Source organism: Sminthopsis crassicaudata, chromosome 2 (genome assembly GCF_048593235.1).
Source record: "Sminthopsis crassicaudata isolate SCR6 chromosome 2, ASM4859323v1, whole genome shotgun sequence".
NCBI classification, from domain to species: domain Eukaryota; kingdom Metazoa; phylum Chordata; class Mammalia; order Dasyuromorphia; family Dasyuridae; genus Sminthopsis; species Sminthopsis crassicaudata.
The window spans coordinates 123,110,175-123,129,574 of record NC_133618.1 but is presented as its reverse complement, the minus strand read 5'-3'; the positions used below and the strand labels follow the sequence as shown (position 1 = coordinate 123,129,574).

The 19,400-nt window shown below is 38.7% G+C and overlaps 1 protein-coding gene across 5 annotated transcripts in view; it reads right to left on the bottom strand.

Annotated features, from left to right (window-relative positions):
- The window catches only part of RASSF2 (Ras association domain family member 2), a 76,003-nt gene that overhangs the window by 46,687 nt on the left and 9,916 nt on the right, over positions 1–19,400 (bottom strand). For 2 of the 5 annotated variants that reach the window (XM_074287165.1, XM_074287164.1), the window contains exon 2: positions 9,663–9,885. The exons of 2 other annotated variants lie outside the window; for them this stretch is intronic. The gene's annotated coding sequence lies outside the window, so the exon portion shown is untranslated. Of the gene's footprint in view, positions 1–8,299; positions 8,896–9,662; positions 9,886–19,400 lie in introns of those variants that run through there. One more of the 5 variants, XM_074287162.1, reaches the window with a different exon arrangement.

The window sequence follows — 19,400 nt, the reverse complement described above, 5'->3', positions numbered from 1 at the left end:
AAACAAAACACAACACCTGCTCAAAGACAGGTAACATAGAGCTTAAAAATAGATCACACTGGGGCAGCTAGGTGGTGTAGTGAATAGAGCACCAGCCCTGAAGTCAGGAGGACCTGAATTCAAATTTGATCTCAGATAAACTTAACACTTCCTAGCTGTGTGACCCTGGGCAAGTCACTTAACCCTAAATGCCTCAGGGGAAAAAAAGTCACACAAAGTCTTACACATACTAGGCACTTAAATGCCTTAAATGCTTATGGAATTAAATTGCTTTTACAAGTGCCATAGACACTATGCTGTGGCTAAAATAAAGCTGACACAGTCATAGGCTACAATAAAGGAATGGTTAAGTCCCATAAAGATAATCAGAGTTCTATTGTATTCTATATCACATTGAGAGTATATCGCACTCAATTCTGATTTCCATCTTTTAAAGGGGCCATTGACACACTGGCATGCAACTCGAGGAAGCTGACCAAAATGGTCTTGGAACCATGTATCTAAGTGGGAACTGAAGGAGCTGGAGAAGAAAAGATTTAAAGGAGACTGATATCTGAAGTACTACATTAAACAGATTAAATTTATTCTCTGTAGCTTCAAAGGGTCAAGGTAGGACTATTGAGAGGCAGATTTAATCTCAATAAAATAAAACAAATGAAACTCAAAAAAAAAAAAAAAAGGAAAGGACTATCTGGTGAGGTAGTGAACTCTCTATTGCTGGATGTATTACTTACTATAGTGAGCACACAACCATTTATCAGGTATGTTTTTGTTTTTTTGTTTTGTTCTTTTGAGACAATCAGGGTTAAGTGACATGCCCAAGATTATACAGTTTAGAAGTGTCCAATGTCTGAGGCTATATTTAAACTCAGGTTCTTCTGACCCCAAGACCATTCTTTATCTACTGAGTCATCTAGCTGCCCCGTCAAGTATGTTAAAGAAAGGATGCCTAGGACCAGGTAAGAGAGTCGACTCGATGGCCTTTAAGGCCACTTCTAACTCTGTGTAATGCTTTGATATTATATTATCCCTGAAAAAACAGAACTTCTCTTTAGAAATCTTTAGTCTGCCATCATAATCACCTTCCTTTAGAGGCAACTGGTGATGCAGTGGATAGAGTCCACTCTGACCTGGGGTCAGGAAGGCCTGAAGTCAAATTTGGTCTCAGACACTGACTCTTGGTGTGAACTTGAGAAAGCCATTTAACCTCTATCTGCCTTAGTTTCCTCAGCTGTGAAATGGAGATAATATATAGTGCTTACCTCTCAAAGAAAGATCAAATGAGAAAATATTTGGGGGGGGGGAAGTATTTAGCATAGTTCCTGGCACATAGAAGACATTTAATAATTGCTTGTTTCCTCCTTTTCTTACAGGCCATGAAAAGAAAAACAAATTTTAATAACACCCTTGGATCAAACCAGGTAGAAAAGCTAACAATAACAAAAACAGGAAATTCTATTGTATAATAACAGTATCTCCCATTTCAGGTCTTAAGGTTGCTTTGCTTTCTTCACAACCACCTTGGAGGTGGCTTATACAAATATTATGCCCATTTTATAGATGAGGAAGCCAACACTCAGAAAATTGAGTGTTAGCCCATGGTCAGAAAGCTAACAATGGGGGCGAAAGCTAGAATTCACTCAAACCCAGGTTTCTGATCTCTCTTTCCAATATGTGGAAAATTCTTCCCACACTTCCCCCAAACCCAGTTACTGCAATTTTCCTTCCTCAGAGTCTTATTTCTCAAATCTCAAAGATACACAGTGAGGGAAAAGGAGAAAGAGGAGGAGGGAGGCTTATGAGGATGGAATGTAAATTGAGCTGGACACTTTGTCCTCAGGGTTACTTTTGTTTCAAGGCCTGCTGAGGCCCTGTTCTCAGTCTGAGATTTAAAACCTTGCTGGGCCGGGAGAGAATGAAGTACAACACCCAAGTTACAATTAGCTAGCCTGCTCTATGATTAGTTAATATTTAGAGACCTTTTGCTTTATAGAACGTTTCCTTAAATTTGTTTACTGCCATTATTTAACACAGACAAGGTGGCAGTAACTATTCTTTTGCCAGAGTGGGGACAGAGGGAGAGACCAGAGGTGTCAGGGTGAGAGTCATTCTATATCCAGGAAACTCAGTGCCTATAAGTATCAGGGGCCTAATATATACAAGACACTCCATCTAATCCATGACTAAAATGGAAATTTATGAGAACATTGATTGATAGAAGAACAAAAGAGAAGGAACAAGACCAAGAAGTAAAGAAAAGACATAATTCAAATTTGTTTTTCCTACAAACCTTTGGCTGAGAATGAACCTTGTCAAAAGCCTTTGAAAGTCTAAATAAATTACATCCACTGACTCCCCTGCTGATTTACCCCCTTCCAAGAATCTCAGGCCTTATTTCCCCTTACAGAAATTATACTGTCTTTCACTAGATATATTACATTTACTTCAGCCCTGGGTGATTCTTCCCTTAATTATAATTTCTGCCAACTTGCCAAGAATGGAAATGAGACTCATTGCTCTACAGTTCCCAGGGTCCCCCTCCGCAGTGCTTATGAATGGAAGTCACGCCAACAAACTGCCGACACTTGGGCACAGTAGCTGTTTGTAACAGGTTACACGTTTTGGCCAAAAGTTCCCATTTTCCACAGTTCCCTTGGAGCTGTTGGGAGGATGCCATCTGGTTGCACTGATTTTATTCACATCTAGTTTGGTCAATTGAATCTAGAGCATCCTGTGTGTTTACCGTGACTCGAATATGTCCCACCTGCCTAGTCGAGAGACATTTGGGGAGTGAGAATCTTTGTGACAATATCAAATACCTTGGGGAAAAATTAATTGCATTGTTACTATTTTCTTTGTCATATTAATTTGATCTTTTCCACATCCCTCATTTTACAGATGGAGAACTTTACAAACTTCTCTCATCCCATCCAGAATGTATCTAGGCTCAGTATGAGGCTTTAATTTTACCCTCCAGATAAGGTACAATTCAAGTGAGTGTGGTAGAGAGTGAGCAAGAATGGGTCAGCACCGAGGTCAAAGGAAAAGCTCACTGGCTGGTCAGCGACAGCTCATGGGACTATCAACTCTGTATCTCACATCCTTGAACTGCAAGAGAACAACTTCACAGCTGGTGCTGTCTGTCAGAGGGGAATGGGGGCCGAGGATAATGGGAAGGAATAACAGATAAAGGGGCCTCAATTATCAAGTCACTGACAAAATCCTTTCCTTGTTTCTCCTTCCAGTATTGCTCCTCTCCACAAGGCTTCCCAGGGAGAACACACTTCCCCACTGTGAAGATGCTCACCAGTGGTCCAGACACCCAGGTATGACCTCTGGAGCCTTTCACAGAGGCACACCCCAAGAAAACAAAGCAGGCCAATTCCCCTCCAGTCCTAATGTTCTGCTTTTGCCAACCCTGAGAGAAATGGAGACAGAGAGTCTAATGGAAATCCTCCAAGTTAGGCTGGAAAAACCCCATCCAAAAACAATTCTCTTCATCAGAAAAAAGCAGAACCCTCAACTCAGCTGTTAACCCTTGGTTTTCATTAATACCCCAAACCACTATGGCTCTAGGACTGAATAGGGCAGAGACAGGGAAGCTCCAAGCTAACACAAAGTATCTGCCATGAAGTACCCGTGTTCATCTGGCTCCATCATAGCAGGGGAGAACACAGAAAACTCCCATTTTAACTTCAGCTTCACTTTAGTAAATGTCATATAGTCCCCTTTCTAGTCAGCCAACTAAAATCTTAAATGTCACAGGAAAGATTGTCTCAGCTACCAAGGTCTATAGGGAATAGGGAAGAGTAAATCCCAAAATCAGAATTGAGTGATCTTGGGCAAAAACAAATAAAACCAAAAAAAAAAAAAAATCCCCTTATATTATATTGCATGGATTCTTTGAGTGTGGCAGAAATAACACAGAACAATAATCTAAAAAGCAAAGAGACCTTTGGTGGATCTAAGTGGGCTGCAGATAATCAAAGATGACAAATGCTCCAATAGTGGAGTAAAAGATGTTGAAGAAATCCTAAGCCTAAGAAAAGGAGATGGGCTGGCCATGTGGTGAGAACTAGACGATATGGGAGACAAAGGGACAAATGTATACTGGAACTTATACTGCCACATTTCAGTGTTCCATTGTTAGACTGAGATCAGTTCTTTCTCTGTTAAAGCTGGTTCTTCCAAAGTCTCTCATGAATTGCTATGGCAGAAAAATACATTATCTTAGGGCTAATCAATAAGTTTTTCCTATAGCAATAGAAAATAGCAACAGATAAAGCACTAAACTTGGAGTTACAGAGATGTGGATTCAAATGCTGCCTTAAGATATTTCTAGCTGTGTGGTCTTGACCCTTGACCCTCAAGATATTTAAGCCAGCCTCCCAGCTTCAGTTTTCTCATATGTATAATGAGAAGTTTAGACTCATTCTTCTCTAGGATTTTTTTCTACTTCTAAATCTATGATCTTATCAATCAACAAGCATTTATTAGCAGTGCTCATGCTATAACAGCATAACCATTAATACCACAGCACCTCTTCCACACAAGAAAGAGAAGAGAGCATTTTTAGTTAAGGATTAGTTATCCACAAGATATTAAAGTAACAGAAAGGATTCTATACTGCAATTTAAAGTTTCCAAAGCTCTTTACATATATTATCTCATTGGGACTTCATATCATTGTGAGGTAGATGCTGTTATCTCTATTTTACAGATAAAGAAACTGAGGCTCAGAGAGAGTTAGTAAATATCTGAGACAGGAATTGAGTATTAGGTAGATTGTCATTTGAAAATTTAAGTTAGAAAATGAACAAGAATCTCCTCAGAAACATTAGTGAGGACTTGAGATGTGTGTCTGGAATGAGAGCACCTACACAGGTAAAATTCATAGAAATAGCCCTTAACTACAGAGGGATCATTTCTGAGTACAGAAGGCTACTAACAAAATGTATTTCCCTTTTCTCAATACCACCTTAAACTCTTATTTTTCCAGGTTATGTGGCAAGAACTGGAGCTGAGAATTACTTCTCTCCTACTACCAAAAATAGAACAAAGAGAAAATGGAGAATGAGGGAGAAGGTAATGTGCAACAGGTCAAGTTCCCCAGAAAGAAGAGTGGAAGGAAATTTTGCATAGTTGGGTGCCAAAATGTCTTTGGAGAAAAAAAACTAATGGAGTTTCCATTGTTTGGGCCTTTGTCCAAAAGACAGCCAACATTTATAGAATGCCTTAGTTTTCAAAGTGCTCTGCAGGCATTTTATTTAGTCCTCAAAGCAATCCTGTAAGGTGGGTAATACAATTATCATCACCACCACTTTACAGAAGAGGAAACTTCAAGTCTCCTGACTTTACTCTTTTCATATTTTGTGGCTGCCTCCAAAGCATGAGGCCAATACAGAACCACTTAAATAACTGAGAAAAAAATGATGGATAACGGGAAAAGGTAGAAGGCAGCTACAAGTGAAGCCCATTTAGAAAGGGTTCCCAAATTCTCCAAGGGATCAACACAGGCAAGAAAACAATAAGCCAGAACTCAACATGATATTTGTAAACCTGGGATTAGAGGAACATACCTGTATTTTCCACCACATCTGTTGTAGGGATAGCTTAGGTTACATTAAAGAGAGGCAGGTGATAAGAGAAGGGGGAGGGAGGGAGGAAAGAAAGAAAGGGGGGTAGGGAGAAAAAAAAAGAGAAAGAGAGAGAATAAGAGGGGAGAGAGAAGGAGGAGGGAGGGAGGGAGAAAAAGACAGAATGAAACAGGGGGGAAGAGGGAGAAAGGGGAGGGAAAGAGGAAGAGAGGGAGAGGCACAGAGAGAGAGAATGAGAGAGAAAAGAAGAGGAAAAGAGAGGGAGAAAGAGGGGAAAGAAAAGGAGAGAGAAGGAAAGAGAGGAAGAGAAGAAGAGAGGGAGGAAGAGAATGAGAGAGGGAAAATAAGGGAGAGGAAACAGAAAAAGAAAGAGAGAGGGAAGGAGGAAAGGAAGGAAGGGGAAGAGAGAGAGAGAAAATGAGAATATAAGAAAAAGTAGAGACTGTCTCAAAAACATGGGAAACACAATATCTGTCTTCTGTCATACTAGATCATATTTTTGGAAGGATATGAATCAGCTTGATCAAGTCTAAAGAATGTCGGCCAGGATTTTGAGGAGCCTCCAGCCCATTAATTGACCAAAGGAAATGGGAATGTTTAGCATGAAGAAAAGAAGATTTAAGGTAGACATGGCAGCTGCCTTCAAATACAAAATTTGTATTGTGGAAAGGGGTCCAGACTTGTTCAGAAAACAATGCTAGGAACAGGAGAAGCTGGAAATTTCAGAGAGGCTGATTTAGATTCCTTTAAAGGAAAAACTTCATAACATTTAGAACTGTCTAAAAACAGAAAGGGATAATCTGTTGGAGGGTACTAGGTGCCCCCTCACTAGGTTTTAAAACAGAGGCTGGTAACCACTTAGTGGTATCATTATAGAAGAGATCCTTTTGTGGGTTCAGATTAGATGATCTATCTCTACAGTAACTTCTAATTCTCTGATACCTAGGGTGACAGTGAACACTCCATAAGGCTCTCCAAGAGACTTTCACAAGTGATTTCGCAGAAGGGAAATGGAACAATGGTAAGTAATACAGGAAGGCCTATGTAAGAACACACAGCCATCCAAGAAAACCAGAGACAACAAAGAATTTTCCCTCTGATTTGGGTAACAGGTTTTCAAAATCTAAGAATAAGATTCAAGATAAAATTGTAAAGTAAGCTTTGACTGAAAAAAATATGCTCCTTCCCCTCTTTCTTTCTATGCCCTTTTCTTCTTGAAAAATACTTATACTAATTACTAATTATTATCTTCTGGAACAAAGACTGGATTTCAAGTCATCTGCCCCATGGCATTGATTTTGCTATGGAATTTCTATAAAGTATGTGACATTGCTATTAGACTAGAAGGAGTCCCTCGCTCTTATGGAACCTGCTTTCTACTCAGGTGGTTCCCCACAAATGTCCTTCTATAATAGAAGCTCTAAACCTGAAGCACTTAAACTTATTATTTTGTATTTTGTAAGCCTATGTGTTATTTGATAGACTTAAAAAGAACACAATTCTGAGAAGAGATCCAGGGATGTCACCAGACTGCCAAAGGATATTGGACACAAAAAGGTTAAGAATTCCTGTTCTAGAGGCAGCTGTGTGGCACAGTAGCTTGTACACTGCCCTAGAATCAGGACCTGATTTCAAAACTAGGCTCAGACACTAGCTGTGACCCTGAGCAAATCACTTTCATTGTATATATAATAGATCATGTGTAGATTATAGATATTTGTGCATGCATATTATAAATATTATATAACATATATACGTAACAGAGAGGAAAATAGCAGAGTTCCTAGTCTGCTGGGGGCAGGGCACATGCTGTGAGACACTAAACCTAAGATCTTTCCTAGAGAAACATAAGGCTCAACTCTGAAGGGCTTGTCACTCAGCATTGAACAAACTTTAGGTAGTCCTTAGGTTTCCCTACCCCAATGTGCCTAAGAGAATTGGGTTTGGAGTAAGAGAATGTAATTCTTGGTCCCATCTTAGTGGGATTGACCACTAAGTTGATTTAATGGATTTTAAAGAAAATATTCATGAGTGGTCTCACTTTTCCTCCTGCCCTACACACACACACACACACACACACACACACACACACACTCTCTCTCTCTCTCTCTCTCTCTCTCTCTCTCTCTCTCTCTCTCTCTCTCTCTCTCCATTACTCTTTCTCTTCTCTCTCTCTTCCTACTTCTCTTCCTCCTCCCTGTTGTATAGCTATCTCTGTCTCTGTCTCCCTCTCCCTCTCTTTTCTTTCCTCTCTTCCTCACTATCTTCTCTCTCCTTTCCCTCTCTCTCCCTCCCTCCTATCTCTCCTCTTCTCTTTTTCTCCCCATTTCTCTCTTCCTCTTCTTCCTCCTCTCTACCTCCCCTTTCTCTTTGTCCCTCTCCCCTCTTTTCTGTCTCTTCCTCTGCTGTCCCTCCCCTCTTCTCTTCTTTTCTTCTCTCTCATCCTTTCTTCATTTTCTCTGCCCTTCACTCTCTCTCCTCTCCCCAACCCAGTCTGCCTGGCACATCAGAACTCTTCTAGCCTCTTCCTTTGAGGGACTGGTAAACAATGGCATGTCCTTTCTCCATCCTGGAAGAGATGGCAGCTAAAGCCAGGGCTCACCTCAGTGGGCTGCACCAAAGTCTTGGGCTCCTAGCTGCCTTTTCAGCTTTGTGTTTTCTTTGCTGAGCACAAGCCAAAAATCGATGCTGAGGTAGATGTACCTGGCCTTGGAGAAGCTGCTCAAGTTCAAGAGGTTGGAAGTAATGAAGTTTCTCAGTAGGAGTTCAAAACGTGTTTGTATATATACACATTTCCCATCTCCAGTTGTCTTTCAAACATCTCCAATCGGATTTTCAGTAGACACCTCAAACTTAGGATGTCAAAAACTGAACTCATCTTACTCCTTAAACTCTCTTAAACTCCCCTCCAAACTCCCTATTACTATTGACTACACCCATGTCCTTCTGGTCCTCCAGACTTATAACCCAGATATCATCTTCAACTCCTATCACTCCTCCTCCATACTCAAACTCTTGCCAAGGCCTCTTGATTTTACCTTTACTACTTCTCTTAAATGCGCCTCCTTTTTTCCTTTGACAGAGCCACTATTCTAATGTAGCTTCTTATCACTTCATGCTTAGATTATTGCAAGAGCCTGCTGGTGGATCTGCCTGCCTCAAGTATCTCCAAGTCTATTCTCCACTCACTCACCAAAGTGATTTTCCTAAGGTCTGACCATGTCACCCTCCCCTATTCAGTAATCTGCAATGGCTCCCCATTGCCTCCAGGATCAAAGACAAAATTCTTTGTTCTATTTCAAAACCCTTCATAACCTAGACTCCTTCTACCTTTTCCAATTTTAATTACAATTTGTAATTTCATAATACATATATATGTGTATATATATATATGTATATATATGCACATATATATATACATATATACACACACACATATATATATAAATAAAATTAGCTTCTTTCAAGTCCCAACTAAAATCTTTTTTTTTTTTAAACAGGAAAATCCCTAGTCCTTCTTAATTCTAGTGTCTTTATTCTGTTAATCATTTCCTATTTATCCAGTTTATATTTGCTTTGTATATATTTGTTTGTTTGTTGTCTGTTTTTTCATTCTTTTTGTATTCCCAGGGTTAACACAATCTCTAACACAGAGAAAGTGCTTAAAAAATATTTATTGACTGAAGCATGTATGTGTTCACATGATCTATATGTAGAGTGGAACAAATAAAAAATGCTTTACAAACTTAAAGAGCTACATAAATTGAACTATTCTTATATAGTGACTTAAGTACCTAAATATTATATATTGCATACAATATGCAATATTATGAATATATGCATAGATATGTTGTTTTCTTCCAGTATAATGTAGTCCTCTGTGTGTGTGTGTGTGTGTGCGTGTGTGTGTGTGTGTGTGTGTGTGTGTGTGTGTAAAACCTTAGACCCTCTCCTCTGGGTCATCCCAGAAAATATTTCTGGGCCTCTAAGTCTAAAATGTAGTCATCTATCCCATGATCAATCCCAGTGGGCTAACAAAGATTTAACAGGACTTTAAAGGACTTACTGTGTCCTTCAAACAAGGATGATAAACTCTTCCACTTTCAAGAAACTTGTAGAGAAGTCCACATCTCCAAAGGCTTTGGGCCCCTTAAATAGAGGGGTGTTTGCAAAGCTTGCTGAAGCTCCTCTCTCTTCCTTGTCTGAGAGCACTGGGTGGGTATTCTTAAAGAAGCCCAAACTTCTGTAACTGATTATGTACTGGGCGAAGGCAAAGTTGGCAGAAGCATCTGGGTGTGTACAAGAGAATTTAGCCTCAGATTAGAAATGAACATGTGTGATAAAATAACTGGAGCCTGAAAATACCAAAAATATGGCTTGACCACCCATTAAATAAATACCAGAGACTACATCTTGCCAGTCATAGAAATTCCATGTGTTATAAAACACCAACAAGTACAGCAGATGCTGGTGCTTGAAATAATTACTCCCAGTTAACAGCACCTGAACTCCTTTAATGTTATTGATTATTGACAAATCTAGATACTCTAAGAACTATCATAGAAGCATACAACTAGGCTTGGCAGAGATCTCAAGAATCCATCTCTTCCAATGACTTTATTTTGCAAAAGAGGAAACAGAATGTGCCCAAGGTCACACTGACAGTAAATGTCAGAATGGGATTTGAACTCAAGTCTATGAATTCCAGAATCAGTGCACACTGTTGCCATTTGTATTGATCCTACAAGTTTAAGCAGTATTGCTACTTTGTTGTTATAAGGTCAGCTAGTGGCTCAGTGAAGAGAGCACTGGTCCTGGAAGAAGAAAGACCCGGGTTCAAATTCAGATTCAGACATTTACTAGCTCTATGACCCTGGGCAAGTCACTTAATCTCGTGTGCCTTAGTTTCCTCACATATAAAATAACAAAATAATTCCAAATGGGGTCATGAAAAGTTTGACATAACTGAATAATACTAGTTCATTTGGTGATCTCATCTGCTTCCAAGGATTCAATTATCGTCTCTAGGCAGAGGATTCTAAGATCTATTTATCCAGCTCTAACCTCTTTCCCAAACTCTTGCTTTGACATTAAGACAAATCTTGCATCTCAAACTGGATGTCTCTAGACCCTTTAAACTCAAAATATCCAAAACTAACTTCATTTTTATCCTTCCATCATCAGCCTTTTCATCTTCCTAAATTCCCTATTACTGTCAAGTGTACCCTTATCCTTCCAAGCTCCTACCCCTCACTATCTTACCAGGTTCCATTGATTCTACTTTCCTAAAATTTCTTCCAGTGCTCCCTTCTGTCTTCTGATACTTTCACCATCCTGGGATACCTTAGGACTTTTTCAATAATAAAATTGATTTCTCTGTCTCTAGTCCATCTTCCATAGTTTATCAGAATGATCTTCATAATAATAATTATCATTACTAATAATTTTATTATATAATCACATAGTATCATAATATCTTATAATATCATGATACATTTATGATATGAATTATATATAATATTGTGTTTACATGATACATTTATAATATATGTGATATAGACTAGTAATATATAATGTATAACTAAAAGCATACATTATATATTACTAGTCTATATCACATATATTAAGTTTACAAAGTGCTTTACTAATATTATCTCATTTGATTTTCACAACACTGAAAATTAGGTATGATTATTATCTCATTTTAAAAATCAGAGGCCAATTCTATCCATTCCATCACATTGCCCCATCATACAGTCAATCAACAGCAAGCATTTAATAAGTGTTACTATGTGTCTGACTGTTGACTAAATCGAAACAAATTAAAATCCTTTCCTGATCAAACCAGGAGAACAGTGTACACAGTAACCGCATCATTATGTCACGATAAGTTCTTCTCAGCAAAACAATTCCAAGGTACTCGGATTGAAAAATGCTTTCCACATAGAAAGAAGTCTGGAGTCTGAATGAAGATCAAAGCATACTGTTTTCACTTTTTTTCTTGTGGTTTTTCCATTTTGTTCTGAATCTTCTTTCACAACATGACTAATGTAGAAATATGTTTAAAATGATTGTAAAAAAATAAATAAATAAAATAAAATGATTGTACAGTTACAACCTATAATAGTTTGCTTGCTTTCTTAGGGAGGGGGAAGGAAGAAGAGAGGGAGAAAAATTTGGAGCTCAAATCCTTACAAAGATGAATGTAGAAAATTATTTTTACATGTAATTGGAAAAAATATATACTATTAAGTAAAAGATACCTTCCTGGTCCAAATCTATAATTCTGGTACTGAAAGAAAAGGGGAGAAAAGACAAAGGATATTTTTCTAGAGTCATTTTAAAAGTTGAGCTGCCAGGATCCAAGAGATCAATGAGACAAATGCCCAGATTCTCTTTACTCCTAACAAGGCATTTTAAAACCGGCCTCCAGGAGGAAAAAAAAAAAATGATCCCATCATTCTTAATCCTATTCAAAGGTTTTATTCATATAGTGTTAGTGAGTTGGCTTCTTATAGCAGGTGGTGTTTTTTATACTCTTCTAACCTCCACAAGATCAGGGAGTTTCTGTTCCTCTTGTAATTTTTTTTTTCTCATTTCCTTAAACAGAACACTCTTTGATGGCCAGTACTTCCTGTTTATTGACTTGTTACCAAGCTGCTCCCCAACTCATTTCTGATATCACATCCTCTTCCAAAAAAGAACCTTACCCATTCTTCCTTTTTTGGTGCTGTGAGGATGACAGACCTACAGGTTCAGATTGAACCCAAGCTCCACCCTCTGCCCCATGGCATTTCTCAATACTCAAATTAATTTCTAAGCCTAAATGATGGGACTTGGAGGGAGAAGAGGAGGAGTGAAGGCAGGAGGAAAGAGACTCTTTGAGGACATCATCAGTGCCAGTTAAGATTTCATTAATTCAAAACACATTCATTAAGTGTCTAATAAATGTGCCAGTGCCTGGCACTGGCACTGGGAATACAGACCCTTCCCTAAAAGAGTTTCAACTGAGGAGAAATAACATTTACAGAGATGAGTCAATACAAAATATGCATTATGTCTTATGCATTATTATGGTAGTTAGGGAGAGCAATAACAAGTAGGAAGAATAAGAAAAAAAGGCTTCATTGGAACTGAATTTTGAAAGCAGTTAAAAGATTAAAGGTTAGAAAGGAGGGCATTGTAGGCATGAGGCATACAGCTTTTGCAAAAGCAAGGATATGGAAATGTCTTATACCTAGAAAAGCAAAGAAGTTAGTTGGGCTGGAAAGTAGAATACCTGAGGGAGAGAAATATGAGATCAGTCTGGAAAGTTAGGTGGGAGCCAGATTGTGAATAAGTTATCAGTGTCTTTTGAGAAGCAAGAGGCATGAGCATGAGGTTACTAATAACTGTTGCCATTTACAAAGCATTTTAAAATTTGCAGAATGAGTAAAATTTTTATACATTATCTTATTTAAACAATCCTGTAAGATAGTACTACGAGTGATTTTAGGAGGAGAAGAAAGAGAGCAAGACCTTTGTGTGTGTAAAATGCAGGTCTTAAACCTAAGTGTTCCTGACTGAGGCTTCCTCTCCTTCACTAAAGGCATTAACATTCCCATTTTACAGATGAAGGAACTGAGACTCTTAAGAGGTAAAGTGATTTATCCATAGTCACATAGCTGATAATGTTAATAACAAAAATGATAACTAGTATTTATATAGAGCTTTAAGGCTTGCAAAGGGTTGTATATGTATTTCCTTATTTGATTATAAACGAAACCCACCTGTGAGATAGGTGCTATTATAATCCCCACTTCACAGTTGTGGAAACTGAGAGAGGTTAAGTGACTAATAAATGCCTGAAGTCTTCCTGACTCCAACTTTGGCCCACTAGTCACTGTGATACCCACTGTGATTCTTAATTCCAAATCTAACAGGTTTTCTACCACACACATAGAATGTGCCTCAGGACTCTGCTGGGTAATTCATTCTCCCATCACAAATCTCATTCTCTTTAAAGAACAAACACCACAACAAAAAAAAAAAAAAAAAACCCAAGCCAGGATTTGGGACCTAGCTTCTTCCTGGCAGCTCCACTCCTCACTGACTATGGGACCTAGGATAAGCCAACCCTAAATCCTCAAATTAATCTGATGGCCAAAGAAAAGAGTAATTTAATCCCAGGGCTGCCACTCCCCACTCCACCCTGGAATTACTATTATCAAGTGGTAGTCCAGAGGGAGAATACTTCACAACTCTACTAGTTATAAATATAAAGAGGAAGGGGGAAGTGCCCCAGCTGTTGGATATTTCCTCATTATGACAGCAGGATTTAAACACAGCCTTGAATTTCAAAAACTACTTGTACCTGTTCTCCAGGGTGATGAAGAACCACCTTGGAATTTAAAGAATGTTTTCTTCAAAGGAGTTCAAAGAGCTTGACCTTGCATTGCCCTAATTATTTATACTCTCCAAGTAGAGGACAAACTGAAGCATGAAAGCAATAGCTTTCTTCTCCCCAAGGTTGCTCCTGAACTCCTCAGGTCTCAAAATCCAAGTCTGTCTTCCCATCTGGTCCCAGTCCACCAGCTTTTCAAGATGCTAATTTAAGAAAAAGCTCAAACATTTGGGTAGGAAATAGGTTCCTCAGGTTATAAGATCACCGACTAAGAACCAAATGGAAACAAAGGTTATTGAGTCCAATATCTTCATTTTACAAATGAGGAAACAGAAGCCCAGAGAACTAAAAGGACTTACTCAAGATCAATGAATCCAAGAAGCACTGGTTAAGCACTTTTTCTGTGCCAGGCACTTGTGAATACATAGATCAAATTAACATGGGCCCTAACCTTAAAGTTAGGAAACAGCACATGCCCATATAAATGTATACACAATATATACAAAACAATAGGGGGAGGAGAGCAGCTAGGTGGTTCAGTACCAAGTCTGGAGTCAGGAAAACTTGAGTTCAAATACATCCTCAAACACTGTGTGACCCTGGGCAAATCACTTCATCCTATTTGCCACCATTTCTTTATCTGTACAATGAGCTGGGGAAGGAAATGGTGAACCACTCTAGTATTTTTGTCAAGAAAAACCAAAAGGATTCATGAAGAAGAGTCAGACATGATTGGGAAAGTATTGGACAATAACAACAAATAGGGTGGGACAAGAAAGGATAGAGGAAGAGGTGGGTGAGAAGGCACTAGCATCTAGAGAGGATATACTCACAAAAGGCTAAATGTAAAAAGTGGAATTAGAGTTGAATCTTGAGGGAAATATTAGAGGTAGAGATAAAGAGGAAGAGTATTCCTGGAATGGTGGAGACTGTAGAAAGACAAAGAGATGGGAGTATCATATGCAAGAAACAACAAAAGCACACAGGTAATAAGAGACAGAAGGTAAAATTTGAAACCCAAGTCTTCTAATAATTTCTACTGCAAAAAGGACATAGAGCATTTTACAAATGAAGAAATTGAGGCACAGAAAGATCAAGCAACAGTCCATCCAAGTTGACAACAGGACCCAGAATGGCATAGTAAAGGGGGCCCTGAACTTAGAGTCAAGTTAAAATCAAGGTTCTGCCACTTTCTCATTGAATGTTCATGGACAAGTAATTTCTTCTTTGGGGATCTTAGTTTCCGAAAAACAGAATAACAGACTGCAGGAGCCATCTCATCCAACTCATATTCAAGAAAGAGCCCCCTCCTCAACACCCTTCAAGTGATCTTCCATCCAGACTTTTCTTAATGGTTTCCACTGAAAAGGAACTTCCTTGCACCATTGGATGCTCATTCCAACTGGATAATTCTATTAGGAAGTTCTTCCATAAGTAAATTTAAGTTAGGTTCATCTATCTATGCTCCTTGTTTTCTCCTCTAGAAGAAATTCTTCACATGCAGCCTTTTAAATTCTTAAAGCCAGCAATTCTGTCTCTTCTGAATGTTTTCTTCTACAGAGAATATCCTCAGGTCTTTCCAGTGATGTTTATCTGGATCCTTCACCCTCCTAGTTACCCTTGATCTCTAGGTTATTTAGGCTATGCCTAAAATGTGGTGCCCAGAACATAGTATTCCAGACATGGGATGATTATCGCCATATTCTTGGAAATTATTATAGCCCACAACTACTTTGATGTTTTTTGCCTACCATATTACAATTCTGATGAACTGAAATTGTTGGTGCTGCTGTTATTGTTGAATCATTTCAATCATGTCCAACTCTTCATGATCCCATTTGTGGTTTTCTTGGAAAAAAACATTGGAGTAGTTTGCTATTTCCTTCTCCAACTCATTTTATAGATTAAAAAACTAAAAAACAAAAAAACAAAAAAACTGGGTTAAATGACTTGTCTAAGGTTACACAGCTAGTAAGTATCTGAGACCATATTTGAACACAGGGAGAAGAGTCTGACTTCAGGCTAGGTATTCCCATCTATTATACCATTTAGGGGCTCCAGCATTGGATTTGCAATCCACTAACCTTCTAGGATCTTTTTTCTGACAAATGATTGTCTTACTATGCCTCCCCTATGTTGTGCTTGTGAGGCTGATTTTTTTTTAACCCAAACCTAAAACTTAACATTTATTCCTATTAAATCCAAATGAAATAAGATGAATGGACTAGACACTCCCTTTCAACTTTCAATCTTATGATTCTCTGACTTTGCATGAGAAGTATATATGCTGACTCCTTCTCTTCTCGCACATCATGGGAAGGCCTCAATAGTGCCATTTCAGCTTTGGTTGTATTTCATTATCTGCAGGAGACCACAAATACTTCCCCTTCCAAGAACTCTTCATTGCAAATATTGTCCCTCCTCTCAGTTCAACTAGAGTAGCAGGAAATCCCCATAAAAGATTGAAATGGGAGGTCTGAATCATAATCCAAGGACAATGGTACTGAAACTCAATCAAGATATGACTAGGGCAAAAGTCAACCACTTCACCTACTACCCTATTTACAGCAATCTATAAGCAGACTAGTAATTCTATCATCTTCTTCATCAGGCCTGTCCACAATAAACTTATCACCAGATACTTCACCAGGAAATTAATCACCTTGGAGATTGTCTCAGCAGTACATTCAATTGATTCTGTGGTTGTTCAGTCTTTTTCCAGCCTTGTCTAACTCTTTCTGAGCCCATTCTTGATAGAGATACTAGAGTGGTTCACCATATCCTTCTCCCATTCATTTTACAGATGAAGAAACTGAGGCAAACAGAACTAAGTGATTTGCTCATGGTAGTATCTGAGGCCAGATTTGAACTCAGTTATTCCTGAGGCACCACCTGGGTCCCTCTGATTAGAGGGCTAGAGGGAGAAGCAAGAAAACCCCTCTCATGTTCTCCCCTTTTTAGAGGGCTCAAAATATCAGCCAGCTCATTTGCTACAAAATGCTCTGCTTAGTTTCAATTCCATCTTCATCTTCATCATGTTCTCCTTCCCCCCGCAGGTACCTCCTCCTTTTCGACTTCCTTCTGTATCATCTTCCCCCCTTATTAAGCTCCTTGAAGGCAGGAACTGGCTTCTTTTTTTATTTGTGTCCCCAGCACTCAGCACAGTGCTTGACAAATAGTGAGTTCTTAATAAATGTTTATTGGATCATATGTAGCTATTTTAAAAACCCAAGGTACTTGTCATCCATAGAACCAATACAACTTAGCACCCAGTTAGAAACAATAATCAATATAGACAATTGCCAACAGCTTGCTTTCTTTCCCTCCCCACTCCAAGCAAGATTATGTTTGACCCATTTTCAGTTTGGGGGATTTCCCTGCAGTTGCAAATATTCCCAAATAAGATTCTCTTTATCTCTAAGAGCAGGTGTCAGCTCCAATTCCTGACCTAGATCACTTGCTTCTATGTATATAGTAAGTCAACATGTTAACAAAAATTTAAGCACCTACTATATGTCTAGCACTCCCTTGTGAGGGAGGGATACAAATAGAAGTAAAAAAGAAAGTAGTTCCTGTCCTCAAGGAGCTTACATTCTAATGGGGGAAGCTGAAAAAGTTGAGGGAGAAAAGAAGGGGAGAAAAGAAAGTGACTGAGGGAAACCCTGGTGGTAAAGTCTAGAGAGTCTGAAGAAAGACTAGGAAAGCAACAAAGGTGTGACTTTGCCCTTCCTCAAAAATGGCACTTCTAAAAGGAACTCACCAATGAAAGATGTTCTAGATTGAGAAGGCCTTGGGGGCTGAGAGATCTTATGTTTGCTTGCATGTATAAGACAACCAAGGCACAATCCTGAGAATTAGAGCCAGGAACAGAAATTCCCCATCCTCTGAAAGACAGCTCTAATTTCAAGGAGGAATAAATCATATTCTGAAACAAACAGAGGCACTAACCAATACTATGGACTCAGGGAGTCAACCAAACCTCAGAGACAAAAATAGCAAAGAACCCACTGATAGCAAATCATAACAGAATCTGGCATTGGTTCCAACAGGGCATGAGAAGTAAAATCATACAGGCAATAAGCAACCCTGTCATTTAAAAGCGCTCCTTTCTCATTATGGCCTAAATATATCTCCAAGCTGAGGAGATTTTGCAGTATGGTGCAATGGAAAGAGTGCTAGATTCTGAATCCCAAATCTCAGTTTATAATCCCCGTTATGCAAGGCCTAGGAGTGAGATCTTGGACAAGTTGGCTCTTCTGGGCATCAAATGAGGAGTCTGGAATGGACAGACTTTAAAGTCCCTTCTAGGAATCAGTCTAGATTCCTATGCCATTGCATGCTGCAAAGAGAGGAGCTAGCTTCTCTATAGAAATGAGGTGGTTGTTGCTATTGTGTAGTCATGTCTCCATTTGACATTTTCTTGGCAAAGCTGGAATGGTTTATCATTTTACAGTTGAAGAAACTGAGGCAAATTGGGTTAAGCAACTTGTCCAGGGTCACCTAGCTAGGCTAAATTTGAACTTAGGTCTCCCTAACTCCAGGCCTAGTGTGATATCTACTGCTCCATCCCTAGAAACAGGTGAGAGAAGCCTATAAAGTCATGGTAGACAGAGGTCCTTTTTGTCCTGGAAAATCCCATTCTAATCTCTTAGACAGGGTTCAAAAGTAGAACCTTGGAATTTATAGTGGAACACACAGATAACTGAATGTTATATAATGTTTCCAGTCTAAAATAGTCCTATTTGATGCTTTGAAATAGATTGCTTTTTTTTTTTTTCTAGAATAGATGAAAGAGATCAGAAAGAGGATGCAAAAACAGTTCCTTTTTTGGGTTTCTTAAAGCAAAATTACTGAGAATTATACAATATTATAGGCAGAAGTAAACTTTAAGACCATCTAGTTCAGAGGTATCCTATTATATATGACTCAGAACATTCCTGAGGACTGCTCAAACCTGATTAAAAAATGTAATCAGGAAACACTTAACAAAATAAATAAAATTCAATAAAATATAAATAATGTGATTTTTCTAAATCAATATGCAGCCATTAGGGATCCTTTGTAAACTTTAATAGCCCCTGTTTCTATTTAAGTGTGCTACCACTGGCCTAGTAGTGTCCCCTCTTTCATTTTATTGAGAAAAAAATCTGAGATCCAGAGAAGAGCCTCATGTGCCCAAAGTCACAAAGTAAATTAGCAATGGTGCCAGGACAAGAATCCATATTTCTTGACTCCCAGATCAGGCTTTTCTTTCTTTTCTTTTCCTGCCTAAATCTGGAAAGAGGGTTTTGCTTCAAATTGGAGGACTTAAACAACAGGAAGGTACCTACCACAGGGCCCCCTTCTCTCCTGAAGTCTTTGTATGATCACTAAATGTTAGCTTATCATTTCTGAAACTAAGTGAATAGAATCAAAGATCAT